The 9965-nt window shown below is 36.8% G+C and overlaps 1 protein-coding gene across 4 annotated transcripts in view; it reads right to left on the reverse strand.

The window, feature by feature from the left end:
* LOC149070278 (COMM domain-containing protein 8) overlaps window positions 1-9965 on the reverse strand; it is a 39718-nt gene that overhangs the window by 4998 nt on the left and 24755 nt on the right. The window contains exon 1 of one of the 4 annotated variants that reach the window (XM_089249995.1): window positions 3779-3911. The exons of 2 other annotated variants lie outside the window; for them this stretch is intronic. The gene's annotated coding sequence lies outside the window, so the exon portion shown is untranslated. Of the gene's footprint in view, window positions 1-3541; window positions 3561-3778; window positions 3912-9965 lie in introns of those variants that run through there. One more of the 4 variants, XM_089249996.1, reaches the window with a different exon arrangement.

Consider the following 9965-nt stretch of genomic DNA (forward strand, 5'->3'; position numbering starts at 1 on the left):
ATCCAGCAAGATACAAATGTTTCTATAAGTTACGGAAAAACAAAATAGGTTTATTTTTATTATTAGGTTATTATAGATTATTATTTTTTTGAAATAAAAGAAATTCTGTTAGCTCCTATGAAATTTATTCAAATTGGTGCCTAATTTTTTTTCCCCAATTTGTCAAGCACTGGTGGTAGCATTACTAAATGCTAAAATATGAAACATAATATATATACATTGGGCCCGCTTATATTTTTCAAAAAACCCACCATGAAATATGCTTTGAACGGGAAATCTTGAGTATTAGTAAGAGCGTTGGGATCATACAAATAAGTCGCACTAAGCTTGAAAATGTTCTTAGTGGGAACATTATGAGCAATAATCCACTGTATTCTTTACTCATTTTGTATAGAAAAATATTACAAAATTGAAAATACATTAAACCTTAAGAGGACTCAAAAAGTACACTTGACAGAGATGAAGAATAAGTAATGAACAGGCAAAAATGATAGATCAGAAAAAATTAGCCCTATGAGGAGGTTACTTTTCTAAAAGTTCTTGGAAACATTGTAATCTGAGTAATATAAGAGAATAAACATGTGTCACTTTGCAAATATTCTGCAGCATAGTTTTCAAACTTTTCTAGAAAAAAAAATCTGTTTCTATAGATATTTGAGTCATAAGTTTTTGAAATACATTGTGTATCAACCATGATTCACACATTTATAAAAAAAAAAAGATTGCAGAAGAAAAAGGCAAAAATAAATAGAAGGCATGATTGCTCCAAGCTAATTTTTGCAAATAGCATAAGACATTTAAAATAAAAATAATTGTATGAAGTACAGAGTGTACATAATTAAAATTCCACCAATGCTCAGGTGTCTAACGCCTTGACAACCCACACATCCTAAAATAATTAAACTTTAGGAACATTTTGAAAAAGGGATGGAGAAGAATTACTAAAGCCCCCTTCAAATATCAAAAATCTCTGCATAGCTTTTGGTGCAGAATTAGTTTCTTCAGCAATGCAATCTTGTGAATGCAGCGTCATACTCATTAGTGGAGAATGGAAATGGTTCTGCTGCAGATGTGTATGGATATCCTGCAATGAACCTTGAGCAGCTTGGTCCCCACGTTTGCAAGAAAATAGTATGTTTAGTAAAATTTGTGAGTAGAGAACACCCTGTAGTGATTCGTGTTATAACTGATTACTTTTGCTCTCAGTTCCCCCCACCTCATCGATTCATGAAGGCGTTTCATAACTTTGATTGAATATTTCATAACTTTCTGATGAATAGTTAGAGATGTTGACAGTTCACTGAGTAGGTAATTATGTACACCCTGTATAACATGAATCAAAAATGAAAATCTTCAACAAAAAAAATTAAATCTTGTTGATAAAATAGAAATCATCGGCACTTGAAGGGGGAGATTGAGAAAAGAATTGAATATTTGGATAGGTTTTCGATGGGAAAAATACAGGAGAAACAAAGAGGAGGGGAATAACGAAAGTAAGACTAAAATAAATCGATACCTTTGGTTAATAATAAATATTATTGATAAATATCAACGACCGGCCGACGGATGTGAAGGGGGAGGGGAATACCGAGAAAAATCATATTCTCTCCGCCTCCCACCCACACGTATATCGGTTTATATTAACTTTCCTTAGAACAAAAGATTATTTCAAGGTTTCGGAGTATTTTCCCTCCTCCGGATTCTACTTCCGAAAAAATAGCACATAAATATACAAGTTAGCTTTTCTTTTCCATAAAGGGAGCATCTCGGTCGAATTCCCTGTAACTTAAAGGATAACAACTTTTGGATCAAGGTGAGTTATAGTTTCATTTCAAATGCGGAAAATTCCGATAAATTTTTTAACTAGATGCGGGAAAAAGCAATGCTCATATAAAAAAAGGTATGTTCTCTAGATATCTTCGTAACATTCACCCGGTCTGTAACCAGGAATCGGGATCCGTTGCCGTCCGGGAAGGAGGGGGGCTCAACTGTCAAAGCCGATGAATTTATAATGGTGTTTTTCGTTTCGCTTAAAATTTGCCACCCACTCGAGATTGCAGCCGCAAATAACTGCTTCCCTTTTTTTGCCCCAGTTCCAACATTCGATCATGGATGCTATGGAATCCACGTGCTTGATAATTAAAATTAAGCTACGTCAAAACTCATATAGAAACAAATTTTTGAAATGATGCACAACCATTCCTAGAAAGAACCGCCAATCATCGATAACATATATTGAAGTAAATAATATAGTAGTCTGTGGAGTCTAGATGACACGCGTATGACTTTTGCAAGAGTCGATAAATATTGCTAGAATTTTCTTTTCAGATTGAACTATTCGATGTAAAATTATATTTGATAACACGCAAATTACTGCCGATTTCCAGTACTCTGATAGATTTCATTAAGTTCTTACGCGCAGTAAGAAATCGTGTCCGTGTCTTAAAAATTATGTTTACCTCGTATTCGTGATTATAACTCGCATTCGCACCTATTGGACAACTGCCGCTCACTCGATCAGTCGAGGCAAGCACGTATTTTTAATTTGTTGTAAGTTGCGGCCCCGAATGCGACATCACACGCACAAAAAACGACGCATACATAGAGTGCGTGATTCCCGATAATCTCCGCGACGGTGAGATTCCGTATATAAATGAAACCATAATTTTTCAATGTACAACATATGTTAACAATTTTAAGCTGCTACGCATCATATCAATTTCATATCGGTTTATATAGAATACAGGGTATAATACCCGGCGCTGCCCGGGTTTTCTTCAATTATTGGGAGGATTGGAAAATCGACAAACCATTATAAAGGCATAAAATTATCATACATACATAATATTGGCATCATTAAAGAAGTGGCAAACCATTGTAAAGGCATACGCATATCTGAAACGCATTAGCTAGGGAACCACGGTAACCAAAATAAACATTCCGAAAGTGATTATTGAGGCCCAGGAACCAATGTTGCCCGACAGTTTTTCCCCGCCCTTTCGGGCATTTGCCCAGCTCTGATAAACTTTTAAAGTAGCCTATCGTTCAAGTCGGGCCCCGTTTGATTTGCAAAATTTGGCGACGATAGATCTAAAATTTAGATTTGTATAGAAAACATACAGCCACACAGAAAATCGGTCTATATATATAATTGATATTGTATGTTCTCTATACAACTCTACAATTTTTGATCGATCGTCGTCAAATTTTGTATATATACCAAATGGGGCCGACTTGAACGATAGGCTCATTTAAAAGTTCGGCAGAGGTGGGCGAAAAATTTTTCGGGCTACAATGGTTTCTGGGCCTAAATAATGACTCGGAATGTTTACTTTGGTTACCGTGATTCCATAGCGTTTCAGACACACACACACACATATATATATATATATATACATATAAACTTACGATAAAATTCAACTTCATTCTTGATCATTAAAAAAACAAAGATGCAAAACTGTTTACATATAATTAAGGGCTCATGTTCACAATGAAACAAACCACGACACGAGCGAGACATGCTTGACGGATGCGTACATACTTTTGAAAAAGATCTGGACATCTGCGCCAATGAACGAACCGATCGTTTAGAGCGGAAGATTGAATTTGCCCACGCGCTAATCGTTCTAAAAGTTTTTCCATGATAACAGAAGTCTTAGTCATGTTTACCAACCACACGGGCAGGTAACATTGAAAACTGATTTCCAAACAACAAACTTCACTCTTATCACGACCCAGGAGATAAAAAAAAAAACAGGAAGAAAACCTCCATACTCACACTAAACCAGCAGGGCAGGAGAAGGCGAAGATTTTCCAAGTCCTGCTCTTATCACGGGCAGCAGAAGCAAGACCCTTCAAATTATATCAAGCGATAAAAAAAAACCTACTACGGAATTCATTTCGTTCCCCCGTCCAAAATGCTAAATAAACGCACATTTCAAGAGGAAGAAAAGGTAAATTCGCACAGAGCAGTTGGTTACACGAGTTCACTTCGATGTTTGGCAGTTATCCACGCCCGACTCGCATTCCCCTCTAGTTTTAATTTAATTTTTTTTCTCTTTTTTTTTTTCCTGGTAGCAGAAAAAAAGAAAAAGATTCGTGGCAACACGGGAGTATATAATGAAACATTTGAAAGGAAGAGCTGCAGCACTTGTCCACTTACTCCGTAAGTTTTCAGACATGTTTAACTGCAGCAATTAGACCAGGCTTAGTCTAGACTGCAAACCGTTTCCTCGTTGAAGAATGCAAAGTTCACTTGAAGAAGGGGAGAAATAAAAATGCGTGTCGAATGGAACCCAAGGATATCGAGGGAAGAAAGCATTTCAAGTTCGAAATTACTTACACTGATGCTCACTATAAGAATTCAAACTAAATGAGAAGTGTTATGCAGAACCCTCACAGATTTTATTTTCCAACGTTCCGATCAACACTCACAACCAATGCCTTAACACATGGGCCCACCCGAGGGAAAACTCATGAAAATATCGAGATCTGGTTAAAATTTTCGAGAATAAGTGCAAAAGTTGATAGGCAAGCATTTTTAGCCCCAGCAAGGGTCTCAGATAATGACTTTTAAACGGCCCTGCACACAACACATGCCGTCAGACCTCGATTTAACGAACTCCGATTCCACATATTCCTCGATTTAACTAATTTTTTTCTGAAATTTTAAGGAAAATAGTGGTCAAACCATTATTTAACAAGTAAAAAACCTCGATACAAAGGATTTTTTTTGAACTATCCAATTTTTTTTCTCGTCACTTAATCACAATCCGAAGATTTGACTACCCATGAATTGACCTTGAGCCCTTATTTAGAGACAAACCAAAAAGGGGGAAATAGGAATCTGTTCCTTTTTGAGTAAAGGAGACAATAAAACCATTTAGAATGTACCTGGGCAGGTTTCAGCAATTGGTATAGCATCAGTACCATAAAACATTGTGCTGTCGCACGTTTAGATTTTAGTAAAAAAATTAAATTACTTAAAGTTTGTGCTGTTTTGACAAGTAAAGAATGGCGTGTCATCAGAAGAGAAAACGTGTCACGATAAACATGTTGAAAGCCCATCAAAACAAACTTCTTATCACGCAATTTGTTCGTGTGCATCCTGTCTTTATTCTTATGTTTATATATATTTTTTTTTCAATTAAAATTTGTAACAGCAACCCCAAAGTACCATAAGTAACTTTTAAAATTTTCAGTTGAGTGTTTATGCTATTGATCAATTTGACCCCCCCCCCCCCTTTAACGATTTCCCCGATTTAACGAATAAAATTATCGATTTCTTCTGATTCGTTAAATCGAGGTTGGACTATAACTTCTCTTACCATAGCCAAATGCATTTTTTTCTCTCTTTCGATTTCTCGTCCTATTTAACATAAGACAGGGTTAAAATTTAGAGTCGTAATTTTATGGAAGATATATGGGAGAGCCAAAACAGAGTTACATATGTGAGGTATTTATTCTTTTTATGAAAATGATAATACTCTTACTTTGCATTCATTGCAATACAATGAAACCACTAAACCAGACATGCACCTCGTCCATATTCCTCTGCGGCACTTGTAACAAATTAGTGTATGTTGGAATGTCCGTGTTGTGAACCTAAAGTAAAGTTTGTTTCTGTGTAATGCTTGTTATGTGTGGTGCTGTCTGTCATCTGCTGCCAAATTTTCTAACCATGAGTGTAATGATTGAAGATTTTATCGTTGCAGGCCTGTTGCTCACTATGGCGAGACTTTTTAACGGGAAGATCGGCTAGCATTATCGCCTCGAAGTTGGGAACCACACAAAACCAACTTCAGCCGACCACCACTATGGCGACGGTGGGGTTTGAACCAGGAGCAATACAATGAAACCAGTTCCCTAAACTTATTTTTTCTACTGTCCCCAACTAAAGCCAACCTATAGGGTCCTCCCATACTAAGCTTATATCTTGTAGCGCCCCGCCCGGACCATTTCACTGCTTCCCAGGGACAATATTGTGCACTTTGAAAAACTGATAAAACCGTCACAATCAATCTACACCAGTGATTCCCAACGTGGGCGTTAACGCCCCCGGGGGGCGATGGAATGTTCCAGGGGGGCGGTAGAAGCTACGGGTACAACATAGGATCCTATGGGTTAGATTGCGTTGGGGGGCGATGGGAGAAAAAAATTTCTGAAGAAGAGGGCGATGGGACAAAAAAGGTTGGGAACCTATGATCTACACTGTTGTCACCCGTGTCTGCCTCTTAACGTGAGTTACATTAATAGTTTTACTCCTATACCAAGAGTTTTCAACTATTATTCACCCGCGGACTACGTTGGTCTTATCATAGGAGAATTCCAAGAACCCTATTTTTCTTAGTTCTGTGTGTAATTCATTTCAATTTATTCGTTCTGAAACGCATTCCCCCTTATAAAAAACCTGCTGCCCTAGACAACTAAGAGAAATTAGACTATTTTTCTAAAATAAAAAGTGGGTGGGAAAAAAATATGGTTTTAAATAAACAACCAACATGTCGATTCACAAGCGGCATCAATATACATGATAATTACATCGCAAACACCCCCGATAACGTCATAGGTTGTAATAACGCCCGCACGATAGGAAATCTGCTCGCACGCAAATCGGGGCATACTCACTTAGAAACCAGCCAAAACTATCGAATATAAAACGGAATAACAACAAAACCAACGTCATTTCGTCCGTTCATTATCGCATTGGATTCACAGCATGTTGTTTTCTTCCGTTCACAGACATGACAAATAAAAATAAATAAAAAGTATCACTGTAGGTGCCTACAAAATATTTGGTTAGGTCACGAACACGTAAAGAATTAAGTTTCACTCACACAAACATCGTGCATTCACTTGTCACCTGCGAACGAACGGATAGCCTACCTCGCTCCTGAAACAGCGGAAGGTAAATAAGGTCGCACGGAAATTGCTTAACCAATATTGAATTATTGCAAATAAAAACTAATCATTAGTTATAGTGTTTGTATATTGTGGCTAACACGAAGGGAGAAAAAAAAAGAGCAAGCCTATATCTGCGTGTCCCCAACCTCAGGGAATAATGTGAATTTTACTTTGAAAATAATGTTCATCATGAATAAAAGGGAATGAAAACCAATCAGGAAAAAATACTTTTGCTTCTTGATGACGTCGCAGACAATTCGACAATTTTATGATAAAACTTGGCATGTGAGACACTTTTCATTTATTTTTCCGTTAATGACCTGGTAGATTAATAAGAAACCGTCACAAAATTTCCACGAACGAAGCAGAATTTGGTTTTTTTTTCTTCTAATTCTCCTGCATATAATCCACGGATTATACATTTAAAAAAGCATCGGAATTTCTTTCGCGCAGATTATATCTCTATCAATCATTTTTAACTCTCTGTTTGATGTAGGTCACCAAATTTTCCATTTTTCCTTTGTCCGATGCTTTTGCCATCCAGTTAATATTAGTCATCTTTCGGGTCTCATTGCTCCATTTTGGTCATGGGGGGCCTTCTTCGACATTAAGCATTACGGGGGTATTAACTGATAATATTTGTGGTCCATCTTTTGCCCCGTCTTCTTGCAATGTGTCTAGCTCATTCCCATTTGAAACGATTAATTCCCTCCATGATTTTTGTCCATTTGTACATGTTCTCCCATATACTTTTGTCAAAAATATACACCTTTCTCTGTTTTTGATGCAGAAAAAACAATTAGAAAAGCAACACGCACACACATAGCCCCCCTCCTCAAGAAAACGTTACTCGCATAATAACACCGCCGCCACAGAATTGTTTCTAGCCAACACTGCATTCGGATGCTATAGCCTCCACTGAGAAATGACACATTCACACTCTTTCGTCGATGTGATCATCTAACATTTTTTCCATTTCGGAAAAAAAACCTGGCATTTTTGTAATAAAAAAGTGAAAATTTTTGTCAACGGGCCATTTCGTAATGGCTCGGTGACAATTGTGATGGCGCTGGGCCATTATAACTTGTCCTTTATGAAAATACGCTAAAACAGCTGTAACTTGGCCATGCTTAGATATAGCTAGGCCCCTGGTGGTACAAATAACCACCACTGTTAGGTCCTTTGAGCAGGTCATTATCCGGTGTATTTCATTGTTCATTATGATTAGAATGGGGGAAGGGGGGGGGGGGTACGTGTATTTCATGCTCTCTAAACAACCAAGAATGCGACCAATTCTCCCTCCAGGCTACGGGCGTGCGCAAGCAAAATACGAAAATTTACTACTAGTGAATAGGACAGATTTCCTGTCACGGCATTGAAAAATCCCGTCTACACAGATGAAAAAAAATTGGAGGGAACGTTGCTTACGACCAAAGATCGAGGTAGAACTTTATTTCGAAGCTCCATTGATAAATGCAGCAAGACCTCCCAAATCCGGACACTTTGGCCAATAAATGGTGTTTCTTTTTTAAATACAAAAATTTCGTTTCGGCTTTTCCGTAATTTTATTATTTTTTACATCACTTATTGTTGGTGCCCAATGTGTTCAGGTTTCTGGAAAAACAATGATAGCAACTGTGTGTCTCAATGAATGTAAGTCAGAAAGTCGGCTTTGATCAAAAAAACTTTTCTTTCTTCATTTCTCGGCGCTGTAGAGTTAACCTTTGTATTTTAAAATTTGTCCAGCGCTGTATTATTTTCTGTGAGCATCTAAGTGAATAGCCAAACAAGTGATGTGACAGGTACAAGCTCAAACGGAAACAATGCTTTAAGTAAATATGAGAAAGTCGAACTTTTGAAAAATTATAACGCGGAACACCAGTACGAATACAGTCAAATCCCGTTTTAACGAATACCGTTATAGCGAAAATCTCGTTTTAACGAACACTTTTCTAATCTCCCAGAAAAGTTTACATAGGAACAATGCTGTGTAACCTGGAATTTCTTTATAACGAAGTGATTCCTCTGGTCTCTTGGAGTTCGTTATAGCGGGATTCGACTGTATTGTGTAGAGGAGAGGGAATCAAAGAATCTACTATTCACGATCTTCAGAAGCAAAAACATTTTTTTTGTTTTTTTTTTCGGATTCGAGCAATTGACTACAAAAAATGATTTAAAAAATCGATTTTTTCGGTAGATAATTAGTAACGGTATGTAAACTAGAAATTATGTGGTTTAAAATTAATTTAACTGCTATTATACATACACACACATATATATATTGCTTTATTAATGTTTTTTTGAAGGAAAACATGAGTCAAAGTACTCTAAGAGGTATATTACCGTTTTAAATATGAAAACTCGGGAATGTTTTGCAACGAGCCCTCAGCTGGCTGAAAATGTTCTGCATTAAAAATTCTCATAATAGTGTTTTGTACACTGGAGCTTTCTTCCATCTTTTCAAGATTCTTTCCAAAATTGTTCTGCAACAACATTTATAAATTTTCGGCATATTCTGCTTTTGGATCCGGAATCACCTAGATCCCGATGAGTCCGGATTTTAGAGGTTCTACTGTAGTTATAAAAATACATGCCGAGTGTAATCAAATTTATAACGGTGCTAAATGACATTGTTATATAAACGTCACTCCTAAGTAACTCGAACTGCTGTCGTAATTACCAACTTCCAATAGAAAAGGATGCCCCCCCCCCTTTAAATGACATCGCTTGTTTTTGGAAAATGAGTAGAATTTTTTTTTTTCTGCTGCTTAGCCATTATAATAGGTTTCTGAAAATGACTGACGTATTCATTATCACATATAAGAATTATAACGCCGTTATTTATATTGATTTGGCGTTCATCTATCTCTGCACAAGCCTAAGAGCAACACATCAAAATGAACTGGAATCGATAAAAGAAAAAAACCCCGAAAGAATAACATATATTAGAACAAATATAGAAACAAATACGACATTCAGAAACGATTTAAATTTCAAGTATACAGGTCGAATTGATACCCTTAACCTAATTACAGGCTAGAAAGGAAGGCTCACTAAAACAA

This window comes from Pholcus phalangioides, unplaced genomic scaffold (assembly GCF_987345545.1).
Source record: "Pholcus phalangioides strain wild (caught in Gottingen) unplaced genomic scaffold, Ppha-v1.0 ptg000022l_1, whole genome shotgun sequence".
NCBI classification, from domain to species: Eukaryota; Metazoa; Arthropoda; class Arachnida; order Araneae; family Pholcidae; genus Pholcus; species Pholcus phalangioides.